The following is a 19,486-nucleotide window of genomic DNA, read 5'->3' on the forward strand; positions in this document are numbered from 1 at the left end:
GCCGGCCCCGTGGCTTAGCGGTTAAGTGCGCGCACTCCGCTGCTGGTGGCCCGGGTTCCGATCCCAGGCGCGCACTGACGCACCGCTTCTGCAGCCATGCTGAGGCTGCGTCCCATGTACAGCAACTAGAAGGATGTGCAGCTATGACACACCACTATCTACTGGGGCTTTGGGGGGAAAAGTAAATAAATAAAATCTTAGGATTATTTAATGAATCTGAAGTAGTGTGTAAAAGACAGCAGACTGACGTAGAGGGGAACCAGCTGAGGTATCAGCGAAGATTATAGTAATAATAGCTAAATATTTATTGAGTACCAGATACTGTATTAAAACCCTTTGTTAATTAGCTAATTAAGTCTAATTAAATGATTATTCCCAAGATTGAAGTAAATAGGTTAAATTACTTCCCCAAGATTATACAACTAGTAAGAGGTAGGTCTCAGATTTGAATCAGACTGACTCCAAGGCCCTGGAGCTAGAGGAAATAAGGACGATTATAAAGGATCTTGAATCATTCTTTGTAGTTTTCTACATTTTAAGATTTCTTCAAGACTCCTCAAAACTCATAAAGACATTGAGGGCCAGCGACATGGCTTAGCGGTTAAGTGCGCCTGCTCCGCTGTTGGCGGCCCGGGTTCGGATCCCGGGCGCACACCGACGCACTGCTTCTCCGGCCATGCTGGGGCCGCGTCCCACGTACAGCAACTGGAAGGATGTGCATCTATGACATACAACTCTCTACTGGGGCTTTGGGGGAAATAAATAAATCAATAAATAAATAGATAGATAGATAGATAGATAGATAGATAGATAGAAATTCAATGTACTGTTAAAATCCACAATGAAGGAGTCAAAAGATAATCACTGCTGAAACTCAAGTCAGTGATCTGGAGGAGAAGTTGGAGAAGGTCTTCCAAAATGCAGCAGTGGAAAAGGATCAAGAAGATGAAAATGATAGGTACAGAGAATAAAGACTGAACATGTAGGTAAATAGTATTCCTGATAAAGGAGAATAATAAATAGAAGAGAAGCAATAATCAAAGGTAAAATTGAAGACAACATCCTTGAGCTTAAGAAAGACCTAAGTTTACAGTTTAAAGGATTTCACTGATACATGGAGCATACTAGATATATCAGGTTGAAAATTTTGAGGAGGATTAAAAGATATACTGTAAGCTTCCAGGCAAGGAGTGAAAAGGAGACTGCCACAAAAATCCATAAAAAAAACTAAGCACAGATTTTTTGTTTACTACTAAATAAAAAAGACAATGGAACAATATTTACGGTGTTATTAGGAAAAAGAAAATGTCTACAGTGTTATTAGCGAAGGACAGAAAATAAAGGAGATCATATTAAAGAGAAGTAAGAATAATAAAGTGTGATAGAATATAAGACCAACTTATCAGTAATTAGAATAAAGATGGATACATTAACATATAAGTTTAGAAGATAGAGACTGAGATTGGGTCAAAAAACAATGTCCAGGACTCACACTACCTGATTTTGAGGCTTACTATAAAGTTACAGTAATCAAGACAGTATTGTATTAGTGAAAGAATAGGTACATAGATCAATGGAGCAGAATAGAGAGCCCAGAAAGAGACCTACACAAATATAGTCAACTGGTCTTTGACAAAGGAGGAAAGCCAATTCAATGGAGAAAAGAGAGTCTTTTCAACAAATGAGGCTGGAACAATTGAGGTTCAGATGCAAAAAAATGAATCTAGGCACAGACCATACACCTTTTACATAAATTAACTCAAAATGAATCATAAACCTAAATGTAAAACATAAAAAGATAAAACTTCTAGAAAAAAATAGGAGAAAATCTAGGTGACCTTGGGTTTGTTGATGACTTTTTAGATACAGCAGCAAAATATATATCAGATAAAGGACTTTGTGAAGTTAGCCAATTGCAAAGTTAGGGAGCAGGGCACAGAAGGCTGCCCTTACTTCTGACACCACTTGCAAGTCCAGGGGTCTCCAAAACCACCTTTAGGTTTGATAATTCTCTAGAGGGACTCACAGAATTCATTGAAAGCTGTTATAGTTATGGTTTATTACAGCTGAAGGATACAGATTAAAATCAGTCAAGCAAAAATGCACACAGGGCGCAGTCCAGAAAAGTACCGAATGTGGATCTCCTGGTTGTCCTCTTTCCATGGAGTCATGGACAGCTTTACTTTCCCAGAACAAGGAATGTTAGCAAGGATAAAGACAGGTATTACATAATTATAAAAGAAAATAACACAAAGTAACATATAACAGAGATTCTGGGAATCTCTGTATTTTAATTAGGATCTCTAGATAATGTACCCTTACTGTAATTATTGATACAGTTGGGTTTAAATCTACCATATTGCTAGTTTTTTTCTATATGTCCAATCTGTTCTCTGTTCCTTTTCTTTCTTTTTGTTGAATTATTTTGAATAAATTGAATATTTTTTGTGTGTGATTCCATTTTATTTCTATTTTATCTTTGCTTATTTGTTATATTTCTTTTTAAGTTTTTTATTTTTATTTGCTCTAAGACATCTTTAAGTTATCACAGTCTACTTTCAAAGAATGTTATACCATACCATGTATACTTCCATTTCCTCTCTCCTATCTTTTGTGCTATTATTAGCATACATTTTATTTTTACATAGTTATAAACTCTATAATACATTGTTACTGTTTTGGTTTAGACTCTCAATTATATTTTAAAGTGATTAAAGATAGGAAAAAAATTTCTTCCATCTAATAATGAAAAGTTGAAATAGTTATTTTAAAGCCCCTGTCTGATATTTCTAACATTTGGGTCATATAAGAGTCTGGTTTTGTTGATTATTTTATCTCTTGCAATGGGTTTTTTCCCCCCCTTTTGTGTATGTCGTAATTTTTATTTAATGCCAGACATCTTGTATAGAACAACAGAGATGAAAGTAAATAGTATTTATACCTGGAAATGGGCATACTTCTTCTGTTAGGCCATTTATCTATGGTATTGAGTTAGTCAGGAATTGAGCTAGGTTTGGGTTTTGAGGTTGCTGTGATTAGATTATGTTCAGTGTTCCTAAGAGGAGGAAAGAGGTTGAACCTTTAAGAAAAATCTTGGTCTTTAGAAAGGGGAAATGATTCTGAATATTGCGTGGTGGTAGTCACTAGGGTTTGTCTTATGGCCAGACCTATTTGAGTCATGTGTAAAACCTATGAGAGTAGAGTGGGTATAAGTTTTTATGAAAATAACAAAACAATTATCTTTTAAAATATAATTTAACAAGAATCATCTTGTTAGGTCACAAGCAGCACTGCTTATGTATATCTCTTATAGGGTAATATAGTAAGGGAGCAATTTCTTCCTTATTTCAAAAGAATATTTCTATTTCCTTTCGAAAAAGGCAAACTTGAAGCTTTGGCATTTCATGGACGCCCAGTGTTTCTGCAGAGGAAGGGGGAGGTGATCTGTGCCTAGTGGAGGCAGCATTACTCAGCAATACTTACTGGGAAAGAGCTTTTAATGAGACCAAGTAAAAGAGTAAGGCAGTGTTTCTCTAGCTTAGATACACATTGGAATCACCTGAGACCTTTAGAACACTACTTATGCCTTGATCCCATCTTCAGAGATTCCGATGGAGTTGGTTTGAGATGTGACTTGGACATGAGATTTTTAAGTTTTCCAGTTGATTTTAATGTGCAGCCAAGGCTGCACATTAAAAGGCTGTGAGCCTCTAATGGCTCACAGAAATTCTTGTAGGCTGTTGGAGACTTTGTAAGGTCTGGAACATTTGCATTAAAAGATGGAGAAAATATCAAGTGTCATTTAAATTATTATCATTGCTGTGATATACAGAAAAAGCAATTGTTTTATTATATACTAAGAAACATAAAAGACAGCTCATTAAAGAAAGGCGTTCCATATTTCTGGAAGAGAAAAATAAGTATTTTAAAGTTGACAGTTCTTTCCAAAGCAAATAAAAATTATGTAATGCCATTTCGGGATCGGCCCCATGGTGTACTGGTTAAGTCTGGGGCACTCTGCTTCGGTGGCCCAGGTTCACAGGTTTGGATCGCAGGCACGGACCTAACACCACTCGTCAAGCCATGCTGTGGCGGTGACACGTATACAAAATAGAGGAAGATTGGCACAGATGTTAGCTCAAGGCTGATCTTCCTCAAGCACAAAAAGGGGAAGATTGGCAACAGATGTTAGCTCAGAGCAAATCTTCCTCACCAAAAAAAAAAAAAAGAAGAGCCAGGGCTAAGAAATTAAATTCCAACTCAGGCACTGACCAGCTGTGCAGCCCTGGACAAAAAAGAAGAAAAAATTATGTAATGCTGTTTCAATCAAATATTACTAGAGTTTTCTAAAAACAATGTCACCCACCACCCAGATCTTGGTTTCTAATACTATTCTCCAATAAAAGGATCCAAGGCTCCTTGGAAAAATAGCTAATTTGGATATGGGACAGGATATGTACAAGATGAACCTGAGTGTCTTGTAGTACCAGAAAGTAAGGAAATAGTAAAAAAAAACCCAAAATGGTGGAGCATGCCAAAGCAACACAGGCATCAACCTGAAAAAGCTCTCAATGGCCAAAACTGGAACAATTTGAGCAAAAGAATAAATAATGTAATGTTGGATTTTAACCTAAAGTATAAAATAAAAATATATGAGTACATACTCATATAACGAAGTGATTGAATAAATAAATGTGGGAGAAAACACAAGTCTCCCATATAGAATTCCAAATAACTTATGTAGATACTCCCCCACACCCCGCCACGAGGTAGAGCTTAAAGCCTCCAGCCTCTCCTTGAGTTTGAGCTGCACTTAGTGAGGTGCTTCCAAAGAGAGCCTTATGGGGGGTAACTTGACGTGGAGAAACCTAGAAAACACCACTTTGCCCAGGTGACCTTCAAGGTTAACTTTATTAGTCATAAGTCATGCTGATGGCATGTTCCCTTGATATGATGTGATGAGAACTTCCTCCCAGTAACATATAACCCTAGTCTAACAATGAGAAGAACATCAGACAAACCCAGATTTAGTGGCATTCTACAAAATATCTGACCAGTTCTTCTCAAAACTGTCGGGGTCATCAAAAACAAGGCAGATCTGAGAAATTCACAGACCAGGGGAGGATTGGTAAACATGATAACTAAGTGTAATACAAATAAATAAATTAAATATTGGCATTACAAGAAAAAAACAGGGCAGCAGAATGGGAAATTCACAGAAGAAATGCAAATGGATAGTAAAAATATGAATATGTAGTCAACTTCACCAGCAATCAAAATGCAAATTTAAATGACAATAGCCCATGTTTGCCAGTTACATTAGGAAAGTGATTTTTTGTTTGTTGTTTGTTAATACCCACCTTTGGAGTAGTAGAGGAGAGTGTAGGAGCTCACAGAGTGATACAACCTCTCTGGAGGATAATTTGCTCAGTACATACAAAAGTCTTAAAAATATACAAGCTCTGACTCAGCATTTTCTCTTCTGTGGATTTATCCTAATTAAAGAAGAATCTGTGGGAAGATTTTAGCAAAGAATGTTTACCGTAGCATTGTTGATAAGAATGAAAAACTGGAAGCAGTGTGAAAAATAACCGTATTGTGACACTCTTATGTGGTGGTATTCTGTAGATAGTATAAACTAAACAACTTATTAAGTTCAAAAAGTTAAACCAGCATGAGTAATATGATCCCCATCCCCCCTTTTTTGGAAAAAGAAAAATATGTAGCATAGAAAAAGACTCGATATATGTATATAAAACATTAATTATAATTATTTCTGGGTGTTAAAATTGTAAATGATTTTTTCTCCTATGTACTTTTATGTATTTTGCAGTTTTTCTTCAATGTGCATGTGCAGTATCTTGCACAGCATGTAAAAAGCTATTTGAAAACAAAATCTTTTTCCTCTATCAAATTAACAAAGACTTTCTTGGGATTATGACCTGTGTTGGCAAAGGTGTGAGAAATTGGTATCTTCCTTTCATACCTACTTCTGCCTGTACTTCTGTTTATTCTTATCTTCTTATCTACTTCTGGTGGGAGTGTGAATCAGCACAAGCACTTTGGGAAGCAAATTGGTAATAGTACATATCCACCCCCTTAAAATAGTTTACATTCTTTCACCCAGTAGAAACTCTTCTGGGAGTTTGTCATTAGAAAAGAATGAGATTTGTGTGTGGAGGTATTTGCTACATAATATGGAGACTGTGTAAATATTCATTTATATGGAAATAAAATATGACCCGTCTGTACAGTGGAATATTACGCACTCATGATTGTGCTTAGAGGATATTTATTGAGGTCTGATAATCCTCATGTTCTGTTTTAGTGTCCTGCTCAGAATGGTATCCATGATTCTGATTCTTTCCCTGTGTTCTTTGCTGTAGCCCCAGATAAGAAAATAAGAAATGGATTCTTTCTACTATTTTGTGTAAATAAACAAAATTAGTAAATTAGTTTTTTTTCCAAAACCATTCCCTTATGCATATTTTATTTTCCTCTGTTGCAATTTGTTTGCTTTGCTTTTAGTTATGGGTGTTATGTGAACCTTTTCATGGTTCTGTTCTTCTGTCTGAAATGCTCTTCTCCCTACTTTTTCCATGGCTGGCACCTCTGCATTTTCCAGGTTGCAGCTTAAATATCACTCCCCTGAGATAGATCTTCCTGGATCACCTTATCTAAAAGAGCATACATGTACTACTGCTTCCCAGGGGGTAATGACTACTAGCTTCTTTCATAGCAGTGAACACAATTGATATTTTTGTATTTGTTTGCTTCTTTATAGTGTTTACTCCATTAGGCTGTAACTTCCTGAGGCTAGGGATTATATCTTTTCCTTCACTAGTGTATTTTTAGATTCCCTCCTAATGGCGGGCACATTGTAAACAGTAAGTATGTGTAGATTGAATGAACAAACTTCATTTTGAAATTTTGACAACAGCTCATTAAGAATTTATCATGCAATTTAAAGTTATTATAATTTAGATTGTACCAAAGTTATTCTTATAACACATATTTAATTTATCTTAGCTATATTGGTCTTGATATTTTAATGTATTTTATGTAGGAATTGAGGAAGGAGGTTAGGTTAGACTCAAGAGGTAAGAGAAACTCACAATGGAGGTAGAACTGCTACTGAGTGCTGCGGAGTGGGTAGGCTTTGAAGAGGTGAAGAAGAGGAGGAAAGACATTTTGGACAAGACTGCTGTTTGGGTTGTGTTTTTTAATTTTTTTTAATAGACTTTATTTTTTTAGCATAGTTTTAGGTTCACAGCAAAATTGAGTGGAAGTTAACAGAGATACAGAGATTTCTCATATACCCTCAGTCCTCACTCCTACATGAGTTTTGGGGTTTTTTTTTCAATTTTTTTTTTTCGAGGAAGACTGCCCTGAGCTAAGATCTGTTGCCAATCTTCCTTTTTTTTTTCTTTTTTCTCCCCAAAGCCACCAGTTCATAATTGTGTATCCTAGTTGTAGGTCTTTCTAGTTCTTCTATGTAAGACCTTGCCTCATCATGGCTTGATGATTGGTGAGTAGGTCCATGCCCAGGATCTGAACTCGCGAAATCTGGGCCGCTAAAGTAGAACGCTCAAACTTAACTGCTAGGCCACCAGGCTGGCCCCTCAATTTTTTAAATTGTAGTAAAATATACATAACATAAAATTTACCATCTTAGCCATTTTAAGTGTACAGTTCAGTGGTACTGAATACCTCATAACATTGTGCAATATCATACCAGACATCCCCAGAATTCTATTTATCTTGTAAAACTGAAACTCTATACCGTCAAACAATAATTCCCCATTTCCAACTCCCCCAGACCCTAGCAAACACCATTTTACTCTCTGTTTCTATGATATTGACTACTCTAAGTACCTCATATAAGTGGGATCATACAGTATTTGTCTTTTTATGACTGGCTTATTTTGCCCAATGTAATGTCCTCAAGGTTCATCCATGTTGTAGCATATGTCAGAATTTCCTTCCTTTTTAAGGCTGAATAATATTCCATTGTATGTATATTTTGCTTATCATTCATCCGTCAATGGACACATGGTTTACTTCCATTTTTTTAGCTGTTGTGAATAATGGTGCTGTGAACATGGGAGTACAAATATCTCTTCAAGACTCTGCTTTAAATTCTTTTGGATATATACCTAGAAGTGGAACTGACACAGCATAATCATATGGTAATTCTATTTTTAGTTCTTTAGGGAATTGACATTTTCCACAGCAGCAATACCATTTTACATTCCCACCAATGGTGCACAACGGTTCCAATTTCTCTACATCCTTGCCAAAACTTGTTTTTTGGGTTTTTTTTGGTGAGGAAGATTGTCCCTGAGCTACCACCTGTTGCCAGTCTTCCTATTTTTGCTGAGGAAGATTGGCCCTGAGCTAATATCTGTGCCCATCTTCCTCTATTTTTGTGTATGGGATGATGCCACAGCATGGCTTGATGAGCAGTGCATAGGTCCGTGCCTGGGATCCAGATCTGTGAACTTCAGGCTGCCGAAGCGGAGTGCACAAACTTAACCACTACACCACCGGGCTGGCCCCTGTTTTTTCTTTTTTTTTGATAGAAGCCATCCTAGTGGGTGTGAGGTGATACCTCATTGTCATTTTGATTTGCATTTCTCTAATGATTAGTGATGCTGAGCATCTTTTCATGTACATATTGGCCTTTTGTATATCTTCTTTGGAGAAATGTCTATTCAAGTTATTTGCTAATTTTTGAATTGAGTTGTTTGTTTTTTGTTGTTGTTGAGTTTTAGGAGTTCTTTATATATTCTGGGTATTAATCCCTTATCAGATATATGATTTGTATGTGATGATTTGCTTCTTGCTTGCTGCTTTCAAGACTATCTTTTGAAAGTTTAATTTTAGTGTGTCTTCATGTGGGTTTTTTGGAGTTCATCTCACTTAGAGTTCATTGAGCTTCTTGGATGTTTATATTCATGTCGGTCATTAAATTTGGAAGTTTTCAAATATTCTCTCTGCCCCTTTCTGTCTTCTCCTTCTGGGAGTCCCTCAATGCATATGTTGGTCTGCATGGTGGTATCCCAAAGGTCCCTTAGCCTGTGTTCACTTTTTTTCAATCTCTTTTTCTTTCTGTCCTGCAGACTTAATAATTTCATTGTCTTATCTTCAGGTTTGCTGATTCTTTCTTCTTCCTGCTCAGATCTGCCCTTGAATCCCTCTAGCGAATTTTTTCATTTCAGTTATTTTACTTCTCAGCTCTAGAATTTCTTTTCAGTTTCTTTTTAGCTTTTCTATCTCTTTATTGATATTTCCATTTTGTTTGTACATTGTTTTCTTGAATTTCTCCACATCTTCCTACAGTTCTGTGAGTATCTTTAAAACTGTTTTAAAGTCTTTGTATAATATATCTGCCATCAGGTCTTTTTCAGGGACAGTTTCTGTTGATTTATTTTTTCTCTTTGAATTGTCCCTACTTTCCTGTTTCTTTGTATGTCTTCTTATTTTTTGTTGAAAACTGGATGTCTGAATCTAATAATGCAATAGCTCTGGAAATCAGAATGTCCCTCTTCCTCAAAGGTTTGCCGTTAATTGTTATTGTTTGTTTGTTTTTTTTAATTGTCATAGGCTGTCTCTGTGCTGAGGATCAGCCTGAGGTGTAAACTTAAGGTCCTCTCAGGTCTATTTTGAGCCTCTCCTTGGGCACATGTGGTCACTTTCTAATTTTTCCTGTATATGCAGTTGTTTTTAAACCTTCTAGTCTTTAATGCCTGGCTCCCAAAAGGGTAAAAAGAGAAAAATGAAAGAAGGAGGGAAGGGTGCCAGTCCTTTAAATCCCTTGGAAGTTACTCCAGCCAGAGGGGGTGGGGCTTGCAACAATGGGAGGAGGTACAATAACCATAGCTGGCTGTGGTTCTTTGTCTACACCTCTGTGATCAGAAGCAGCAATCCCCTGTGTGGGCACAGATGTTTGATGTGTGGAGGACAGGGTCCTTTTTGCCCACCTTGGATCCCACATGCTGTGTGCAAGCTGCACCAGGAACGTGCACAGCTGCCTGCTGTGTGGCTGGGGTTGGGGGATGGGTAGCTACTACTATGGTACCAGTTATAAATTGACTGAAATGAACTGCAGTTTACCATCCAAGTCTTCCCCTGGCCGTCCTAAGCCTTCAGTAGACTCCAGAGTTCCAAAATAGTTACATCAGACAGATTCTGCCAGTGCACTTGTTGTCTAGATAGGGAGACAGATTCCTGGTGCTTCCTACTCTGATGTCTTCCCAGAATCTTCTTCCCTACGTGAGTTTTTAAGACAGGACTACAGGAATATCTTTGGTGTATTTGGGAAGCCATTACAGAAAATTGTAGGTCACTAATGGAGAAGGCAGCTAGTTGCTGGAATTAGTAATGGAATGTTGTTTGTTACAAAATTCATCTGGGTCTAATCATTAAGAGCCTGGAAATCAGGCCAAAGTAGTTGGAATTTCTTCTGTGGTCAGTGGAGTTCTTTTAGCAGATGAGAAGCTACTGAAGATTATTTGATTAGTAAAGGACACTTGTTCATTCATTTATTTGTTTAATAGATATTGTTTGAGTACATACTGTGTGCTACATGGTTTTCTAGACAGGAAGGGCACAGGGATGGACTAGTAGGGCTGAAGAGTCAAAAACCTGTTGTGGAACAATTCACACACTACTGAAAGTGACAGACATGTAAGTTACAAAGGAATATGATAAATATGGTAATAAATGTATGTCCACGGTGCTGTGGGAACTCAAAATAGGACCAGGTCTGCTTTGGAGAATGGGAAAATCTTAACTGAGGAGGTAACATTTTATGGTTTTGGAGGAGGAGTACTAGTTTACCAGGTAAAGAATATTGAGAACTAAACAGTACAAGTCATGGACTATTCAGGAAATGATAATGGAGTAATAGAGTTGTAGGAGATGAGCCTTGAAAAGCAATTTGAGGGGCTGGCCCCATGACTTAGCAGTTAAGTGCATGCACTCCGCTGCTGGCGGCCCGGGTTCGGATCCTGGGCGCACACCGGCACACTGCTTCTCCGGCCATGCTGAGGCCGCGTCCCACATACAGCAACTAGAAGGATGTGCAGCTATGACATACAACTATCTACTGGGGCTTTGGGGGAAAAAAATAAATAAATAAAATTATTAAAAAAAAAAAAGCAATTTTGGATCAGATCATTAAGGGCCTAATGTGATCTATTTGATGAGAGAACCATCAAAGATTTTTAGGCAGGGGACTCAAGTGATTTTCTTTATTTTTTTTCTCCATCTGGAATAGTTTTTTGGTGTTAATGAACTAATATATGACATAGAGAATAATATTAGATGTTAGTAAACCTTTTGATTAGATCAACTCATTTTTTTTTTTTTAATTTTTTGTTTATTGCAGTAACATTGGTTTATAACATTGTAAAAAAAATATGGAACGCTTCACGAATTTGCGTGTCATCCTTGCGCAGGGGCCATGCTAATCTTCTCTGTATCGTTCCAATTTTAGTATATGTGCTGCCGAAGCGAGCACTACATCAACTCATTGAATTTATATCTATATAATTAATATCCACAGTCATTAAGTGTGTGGACTTTGAGAAGAACTGGATTAGAATCATAGTTCTACCACTTAGTAGCATTTACACAAGTTATTTGATATTGGTAAGCTTCCATTTTCTCATCTGAATAATAGGGCTTCTTAGTGGTTTCTGGGCACTATTGACTAGGGGGAAGTAATAAGATTGCTGTTGGATGAGAAAGACAGTCAAATGAGACTCCACTAGACATAATATAGTCTGAGTGTACTCTGAGTACTGAGTGAAGATAGGCTTTGAGGTAGATTTGGGAGTCAGCCATAAAAAGGTAGATGTTTAATCTATGAGATAATTAGTTCTAAAAAGGTTTCTGTATGCCATGCTTAAATATTTGGACAAGGGAACCATTGAAGGTCTTTAAGCAGGAATCCATATATTCTTGTTTTTCCAAACAGCTTCATTTGGATTTCAGCATAATTATTAATATTGTGCCCCCATTTACTCTCAATTATTAACCCACTTTGTATAATAAATTATGTGGCTGATCACCTTCTAAAGCCAAAATATAGCAAGAACAAAGGACTTTGGTTGAGCCTTTTAGAATACGGATGGTCTCTGACTTACTATGGTTCGACTTAATGATTTTTCAACTTTATGGTGGTGCAAGTGCGACATGCATTCAGTAGAAACTGTACTTTGGGTTTTTACCTTTTCCTGGACTAGTGGTATGCAGTGCCATCCTCTCTTGAGATGCTTGGGTAGCAATCATGAGAGTAAACAACTGGGATACTTACAACCCTTCTGTACACACACAACCATTCTGTTTTTCTCTTTTAGTACAATGTTCAATAAATTACATGAGAAATTCAACACTTTATTATAAAATAGGCTTTATGTTGGAGGATTTTGCCTAACTGTAGGCTAATGTAAGTGTTCTGCATAAGCTATAATGCATAAGCTATGCATAAGCTATGATGTTCAGTAGGTTAGGTATATTAAATGCATTTTCAACTGACGATATTTTCAACTTACGATGGGTTTATCAGGACGTAACCCCGTTGTAAGTCGAGGAATATCTGTACAAGAAATGAGAAAAAAATAAAAGAACCAGTCCAGAACGGTAGGGATGAAACAGAAGTGGTCTTTACAAAAGCCAAGAGCGAATAGTTTTAATGGTTTTAAGAAGGTGATATTTGTAAGATCAGCAAGGTCAAAAATAGCAAAGTTATAGAGCATAAGCCTACTTACATACATAGCATACATACATATTTACGTATTGACAAGCATACATCCTTAAAAGCATACATACTTACAATCATACATACATATTTATCAAGGCAGAGCTCATTGTCTACTTTAGACATGCAGTTGCATTTGAGCAGTTGGAGAGAAGCCAAACTAGGTTGTTTCTTTGAGGGTAAGGACTATGCCTCTTATTTTTATATCCCTAATGCCTTGCACAGTAGTTATCAGGTAGGAGGTACTTCGTGCATTTTTGAAGAATTGAAATATCATTAATAGTGAAAAAGGTGAGATAGTGGATATACATATCACACTTTTAAAAATTTAGGTGATTGGGGCCTGCCTGGTGGTGTATCGGTTAAGTTTGCACGCTATGCTTCCGCAGCCCAGGGTTCGCAGGCTCGGATCCCGGGTGTGGACCGACATACCGTTTGTCAAGCCATGCTGTGGCGGTGTCCCATATAAAGTAGAGGAAGATGGGCACGGATGTTAGCCCAGGGCCAGTCATCCTCAGCAAAAAGAGGAGCATTGGCAACAGATGTTATCTCAGGGCTAATCTTCCTCACACACATACAAAAAATAAAAATTAAAAAAAAAATTAGGTGATTAAAGAGAGATGGAAAGGAGGATGTTTTTAGTTTGACAGCAGTTAGAATGGAAAGATCTCTGCATTTTAAATATTAAGGTGAACCCAGTGGAGAGGAAAAAATTGAAGTTTCTGAAGAGGGAAGTAAGTTTGAAAGCTAAAAGTCTTTGCTGCTTAGAGAAGAATCTATTGCAAAGTGAACAGTGTGGCCTTAAAGAGGTAAATGGATAACACCCCCTCACCCCCAAATCCCTTGATAATTTAAGAATATTCTAATGAAAAGAGTACAGTCATTGGGGGCCAGCCCGGTGGCACAAGTGGTTAAGTGCGTGCGCTCAGCTTTGGCAGCCCGGGGTTCGCAGGTTCGGATCCTGGGCGCGTACCGATGCACCGCTTGGTAAGCCGTGCTGTGGCGGCATCCCATATAAAGTAGAGGAAGATGGGCACGGTTGTTAGCTCAGGGCCACTCTTCCTCAAGAAAAAAGGGGAGAATTGGCATCAGATGTTAGCTCAGGGCTAGTCCTCCTCACAAAAAAAAAAAAAAAATACAGTCATTGGAGTCAGAAAACCCAGAGCTAAATCTTGAGTTTACCTCTTACTAGATTATTGGCAAATCACTTACTCTCTTATATTTAAATGACTCAGCTAGTGATTTTAGTGGCCATCTGCAAGATACCCAGAAACTTCTCCACCAATTCTTCCTCATCTGCCTCCATACTGCAGTTTATGTGATTATGTCCTTCTTTGTCCTGTGGCCACAGTTGATTGTCCCAGCACCTCATCACTTTGACATTGCATTGGCCAGGACGAGCACCTGACCCAAGTTCAGCCAATGGATGTCTTCCTGGTATTTTAAGGCCTAGGGTGAGAGAGAGGGTTGATGGAATCTGTGATATAAAACTAGTGACACATCAGTGGCCATGTTTCCCACCACGTAAAGAATACTGATCTATAGTGAGAATGATGCTGACGTGAGAGGAAATCAGAGGTAAAAGACAGAGGGAGGGAGACTGACAGGCACAGTCCTGGCAACCTTAGAGTTCCTGAGACCTAGTTGCATCCTTGACCCTCCTAGTTTGGTTATCTAACCCTTTCTTGCATTCTATGACCAGTTGAGCCAACTAACTTCCTTTCAAGTCAAACCAGTTTGAGTTCAGTTTCTATCCCTTATCGCTAAACTAATACCTGAAATTGGATGAAGCGTTGTGAGTCCAATGCTCTTGCTTTCTCCACTGTACCATATTCCTTCTCGAAGGCTAAAATCTTATGTCTAAAGTTCCGTCCCCTCCTAACTTTTGAGGGCTTCAGTGAGCTGTTTCTGTCCTCTCCAGCATCTTTGGTTTCTTCCCCTCCCGTAGATCCTTCTCTGAAGTACTGGCATATGCCTCCCTCATCCTGTAAAGCCTTCAGCTTGACTCTTTGGGCTCCGCTGATTCAGTTGTGACTAAAGCATGCATAGGGATTTTGGTAGAAGGTAAGGTTAGAAAGGTGGTAGATTGGGGCCAGACTGAGGAAAATGTAGACTTCTGTCTTAAGTAGTTTGCTATTATTGTCTAGACCAGAAATGTTTAATAGAACTTTCTGCAATGATGGAAATTTTCTGCATTTGCAGTATCCAGTACAGTAGCTGTTAGCCACATATGGCTTTCGAGGACTTAACATGTGACTACTGCAACTGGGAAATTGAATTTTTAACTTTATTTAACGTTAATCAATTTAAACTTAAATAACTACATGTGGCTAAGGCTACCACTGCTTTTGACAGTGTAGCTTTAGACGTTGGGAGGTCTTTGGAAGTTGTATTTCTTATTTCTTTTGTTTTGTTTTTAAACCAGGAGAATAATGTGTGTTTTATTTTATTTATTTATTTTTTGTGAGGAAAATCAGCCCTGAGCTAACATCCATGCCAATCCTCTTGTTTTATGCTGAGGAAGACTGGCCCTGAGGTAACATCCGTGCCCATCTTCCTCCACCCTATGTGGGACGCCGCCACAGCATGGCCCTACAAGCGGGGCGTCGGTGTGCGCCCCAATCCGAACCTGGGCCGTCAGCAGCGGAGCGCATGCACTTAACTGCCACGCCATGGGGCCAGCCCCTTATGTGTGTTTTAGAAAAAAACTGGAAGCAGTGTAGACATTTGGATGGTAAGGAAGAGGCAAGGATAGAAAATCACTTTCTGTTCTGGATGGTGATGCCTTTAACAAGGAGGGGGAACATAGGAGGATGAGCTGGTTTGGGAAGGTAGACAAGGAGTTCAATACTGCAGAAATTGAGTTGAGATTGTGGGACATATAGACAGAGATGTCCAATAGGCAATTGTAAATAAGGGTTTAGAGCAGAGAGAACAGAGAAGGCTAGGGCTAGAAGTATATATTTTTGTAGTCATCTACATAGAGGTGATAAAGTCATAGAAATGGATAATGTCCTCCAAAGAGGGAACGTAAATCTTGAAGTAAGGAGCATCAAGGACTCAACCTTGAAAAATGTCTGTTAAGATGGCCAACAGACACATGAAAAGATGTTCAAAATCACTATCAGGGAAATGCAAATCAAAACTACAATGAGATATCACCTCACGCCCGTCAGAATGGCTATAATTAACAAGACAGGAAACAATATGTGTTGGAGAGGATGTGGAGAAAAGGGAACTCTCATACACTGCTGGTGGGAGTGCAAACTGGTGCAGCCACTGTGGAAAACAGTATGGAGATTCCTCAAAAAATCAAGGATAGCACTACCATATGATCCAGCTATTCCACTGCTGGGTATTTATCCAAAGAACTTGAAAACACCAATTTGCAAAAGTACATGCACCCCTGTGTTCATTGCAGCGTTATTCACAATAGCCAAGACTTGGAAGCAACCTAAGTGCCCATCAAGGGACGAATGGATAAAGAAGATGTGGTATATATACACAATGGAATACTACTCAGCCATAAGAAACGATGAAATCCAGGCATTTGTGACAACATGGATGGACATTGAGGGTATAATGCAAAGTGAAATAAGTCAGAGGGAGAAGGTCAAATACCGTATGATTTCCTTCATTAAGTAGTAGATAATAACAACAATAAACAAACACATAGGGACAGAGATTGGATTGGTGGTTACCAGAGGGGAAGGGGGGAAGGAGGAGGGTGAAAGGGATAATTCGGTACATGTGTGTGGTGATGGGTTGTAATTAGTATTTTGGTGGTGAACATGATGTAGTCCATGCAGAAATAGAAGTACAATGATGTACACCTGAAATTTTTACAATGTTATAAACCAATTAAAAAAAAAAAAAGAAAAATGTCTGTTAAGGTGGGAAAAGGAAGAGGAGTGAGCAAAGGTGAAGTTACTTACTGTAGGATATTTTTGAGAAACCAGCACTTCTCCGTGCAAGTGGTAGCAGGAACTCTTTGCTTTAGGTGTAGTCCTCGTCAGCAAGATTAGACATTATACTTGAAAATGTGAATAAATATAGTTTGGTAAGTCTATTAGCTATGCTAATTTCCATTCCCTAATAATATGGATCTGGTAGATATATTTAGCAAGCATGGGGCAGATACAGACTATTACTGTGCTATCATAGTGTCATTTCTGCCTATAGAATCATATATGTATCTGTAAAATGTGGTTAATGTTTGGTCAGGTTGCCAATAAACATAACAAACTCTAGTCCAAATAAATTAGCTTATAAACCTGGGGGAGAGAATGCCTACCCCCTTTGGTGTTTTCTAGATAATCAGTAGTTATAAATAATATGCTTAAGTGGATTTCCTGTGTAAGATTAAGGAGGAATTATTTGAGAGGGCCTATATAAGATGCATTTTATTATGCCAGTGGGAAGTCTCAGAATTTCCCCACAGTGTGTCACACACTTGTAAAGGAACACAGAAGGTAGTGATTATGCTGCTTGCTGAGAAAGGCTTGAGAGTAGATTGAAGGGCAGTGTGAGAGAAGAATTTGGGACTGGAGAAGGGGCACAGGCAAGGAAGGCAAACAGGGAGAAGGCAGCATATGAAAGAACAGACAGGGGGTTAAGGTGACATCTGTGGAGTAGACAGTAAGGAGCAGGTCATTTTGCTGCCAGGTCAGTGCCTGATACATAGTAGGTGCTCAGTCAGTATTTGTGGAAGGAAAGAAGGAACAATGGTTAGGGAGAAGAAAAATTGCCCCTGCGGAACAGTGGAATCCTCCTTTGGCCCACTATTTTATCCATTACTTGACCTCAGTCATCACACATCTTCCTGACTTTGGGTTGCTGTTAGATTTATTGTTAGAACATACGCTAAATGTGTGAATATTCCAGGTAGATTATATTTGAACTTGTAATCATTGTCCGGCTCAGGGAGCCGGGAGTGAGGGGTAATGCTCTGCTATTTAGAAGTATGGTGTGTGTACCTGAGTACTGGGAAGTTTAATTTCCTTTTGTTTTAAGACTGTAACAGAGCAAGTGTGACCATATCTAGCTCCTAATATCCTGCCTCGGGTGGCATCGGGGAGCACTTCTGCTGATCTGACAGGTTAGAGGTGTGCACTTATTTTCTCTGTGTAGTTTCTGGTAAGATGATCAAGAATGATGAGAAGCAGGATGGAGAGTTTAAAATTATTTCCAAATATGGATATATAAATGGATGTAAACGTATAAAATTTTAATACACAAAACTGATTGGGTGCTGTGTAATTTCCAAGTCTCTTCATTTTTAATTCAAAACTCCCCTGAAATCTGATAGTCCACTTAATGTATAAAATTTTAACTGATTCCTTTACTCAAATATTTTAGTGACCTCACATCTGATAGTGAAAACAGATTTTAGAATCTGAAAAGATACAGGGCCATATAGGTTGTATTTTCAATCTTAAGCTAATATATATTTGCAACCCAATTACATCCTGTTCTATATCATTTTTGACATATCTCTGTATGCAGGTAAGTGTAATAATATGTGGTACATTGTTTGCAAAGAAAGGTTTGACCAAGGAAAAGCTCTCTTTGATCTAGTTCATTCAATATTTATTTGAGTGACTAACAGACGCTGTTTTAGACACCGGGGTACAACACTGAACAAAGCACAGAATCCTTGCCCTGCTGGAGGTGTTGTCAAGACATGCTTTCATAGGGGTGTGTTTCAGATCAGGTGGTAACTAATCAAAGAGGGAAAGGTCCTTGGTCATCTGGGAGAGTTGTTTTCTCAGGGCACTGTGATATAAACTTGTAAGCTCACTGAAGACAGGGGTTTTTGTTTGGCTTTTGTCTGCTCTGTTCGCTGCTTTATCCCCAGAGCCCAAAGTAGTGCCTGGCTCATGATAGGCATTCAGTAAATAGATGTAGTTGGTTGAAGTATTTATTGCTTTGCATTTATATAATCATAGACATGTACTTTAGTAAATTATTCTTACATCTAGCTAGTTGAAAATTTTATAATCTTTTTTTTTAAACTTTGAGGTTCTGATGAACCACAATGTCTTTTTTTTAAGATTTTATTTATTATTTATTTTTTCCCCCCAAAGCCCCAGTAGATAGTTGTATGTCACAGCTGCACATCCTTCTAGTTGCTGTATGTGGGACGCGGCCTCAGGATGGATGGAGAAGCGGTGCCTCGGTGCGCGCCCGGGATCCGAACCCGGGCCGCCAGCAGCGGAGCGCGAGCGCTTAACCACCAAGCCACGGGGCCGGCCCAAAAAATTTTTATAATCTCTGTAACCCTTTTTTTATGTTTGTTACCTACATTTTGTTTTTCTTTATGCCCACATATCAGGATGCAGGAACAGCTTATTAATATTAATAATTAGTCATGATGATCTGATATTAATATTAATAATTAGTCATATGATGATCTGATATTGCAAAGGATAGATTTGGAAAGCAACTTAAGAGGTCATCTTTTTGTTCAGCTTCCTACCTAGGAAAAACTGAATAAGATAATTAGGTATGTATTTTTAATTAATCATTTGAAAAACTAGGACAACATAATTGGGTTCTCTTGAGAATATGAAGAAAGGTACTTAACCCTAGATATAAAGGTACTAACCTGAAAAATTTAGAACTTCTATGTGGGAAAGTGAAAAAAAATCGAGCACAACTAAGCTGCTCTTTGTTGATATCAGAAATGGGCCTGTCATTCATTTTGGCATTGAAGCATAG

The 19,486-nt window shown here is 38.2% G+C and overlaps 1 protein-coding gene and 1 non-coding gene across 9 annotated transcripts in view; one reads left to right on the plus strand and one right to left on the minus strand.

Moving 5' to 3' along the window:
* TFDP2 (transcription factor Dp-2) overlaps positions 1-19,486 on the plus strand; it is a 172,920-nt gene that overhangs the window by 80,265 nt on the left and 73,169 nt on the right. The gene's annotated exons all lie outside the window — the stretch shown is intronic.
* Positions 11,418-11,524, minus strand: LOC131421505 (U6 spliceosomal RNA). The gene has a single exon (XR_009223882.1). It is a non-coding gene; the product is annotated as a U6 spliceosomal RNA (small nuclear RNA).

This window comes from Diceros bicornis, chromosome 2, assembly GCF_020826845.1.
Source record: "Diceros bicornis minor isolate mBicDic1 chromosome 2, mDicBic1.mat.cur, whole genome shotgun sequence".
NCBI classification, from domain to species: Eukaryota; Metazoa; Chordata; class Mammalia; order Perissodactyla; family Rhinocerotidae; genus Diceros; species Diceros bicornis.